A 1253-nucleotide genomic window follows, 5' to 3' on the forward strand; every position below is an offset into this window, starting at 1 on the left:
ACTACTAGAAGTTGCTTCTGCCATCCTTGGCTTGTCTCAAACTTCTATGTAAGCGTACCGGTTTTAAAGGATGACTACTGCAGATATGGATGGGTGTGGGGGGTTTTGTTCAAGTCTGTAAACATTACCATCAGAGGCTGATTGTAGAAACTGCATTTTTTTTAAGCCCTTCCTCTTTATTTTAATATAGTACTAAAGAGGGAGCTGGGCTCTTAATACTAGTGCAGATGTGACAGCTGCCTAGTTACTACTCTTGCAGTACTACTAGAACTGTAAGTACCTTCCTTTAAAGGAAGGACAGACTTTTAAAAACTGGCACAGTCTTCAATATTACAGGGTCCACTTACTAGATAGAACAGCATTTCTCAAGACTTTAGGTTGCGCACGCACACACTTCTCCACCTCCCCTCCCCCCCTTTTTTATACTTTAGCTTTACCATCCTCCCTCAAAAACAAAGCTGATTTTACCTTTTTTGTATTGCAGTAGTATTCTACAATTAGTTACATTAAACAAATTATCTTGCACCCCCTCTGATCTATCCCATGCCCCTTGAATTTGAGAACTACTTCTTACATCCCATTGGTCACCATTTTTAAATAACTTGTTTCACTTCTTTTCTGTTGTCAGCTATTGTATATCTATTTCCATTCTTGGAGAAAGTTTGACAGAGGACAGTCCTGATATAGTGTAATTAGTAGGTTCCATAAAGTAATGGATCCAAACCTTAAGATGTACTAACATGAAAGTAAATGTATACAGCTGTACTAGCTCTTTCTGAATTTCATTCCACCAAACACAGATACTGTAAAATGTGCCCTGAAAGGAACATGGTTCATTTTCATAATGCAGATCTTCTTTTTGTTAAATAAAGCACTTGAGGGTGAAAGTATAACTAATGCCGGGAGTGGTGTGCATTTGTTCCACATGGAAAGACACTTTCCATCCACAAATCTGTTCTGATTTCTACTGTACAGTTATGTTCAGCTTCCTTACTTTGTAACTTCTGAGAACTTTTTAATAAAGTTTAAACTTTAAGTTGTTGTAGCTTTATTTGCAACTTTCTCTGACAAACTATTTTCATAAGTCAACCTAATAAATATATGGTATTTAGCAGTATTGGCATAGTGCTTTTCACAGTATATAAACAGGCAGCACTACTGCAGCTACCCCTCAGTTTGGCACATGCATCACTTTTTTCTTGAAAGATCTACTCAGAGGGTGTCTTCTGTATACAAATATTAATGTAGAAAAT

General features: G+C 37.0%; 1 protein-coding gene across 1 annotated transcript in view; it reads left to right on the plus strand.

Moving 5' to 3' along the window:
• Positions 1 to 1036, plus strand: part of BZW1 (basic leucine zipper and W2 domains 1) — a 105787-nt gene extending 104751 nt beyond the window's left edge. The window contains exon 12 of the mRNA XM_029606218.1: positions 1 to 1036. This exon is cut by the window's left edge and continues 1440 nt beyond it. The gene's annotated coding sequence lies outside the window, so the exon portion shown is untranslated.
• Positions 1037 to 1253: the final 217 nt, after the last annotated feature.

Source organism: Rhinatrema bivittatum, chromosome 6 (genome assembly GCF_901001135.1).
Source record: "Rhinatrema bivittatum chromosome 6, aRhiBiv1.1, whole genome shotgun sequence".
NCBI classification, from domain to species: Eukaryota; Metazoa; Chordata; class Amphibia; order Gymnophiona; family Rhinatrematidae; genus Rhinatrema; species Rhinatrema bivittatum.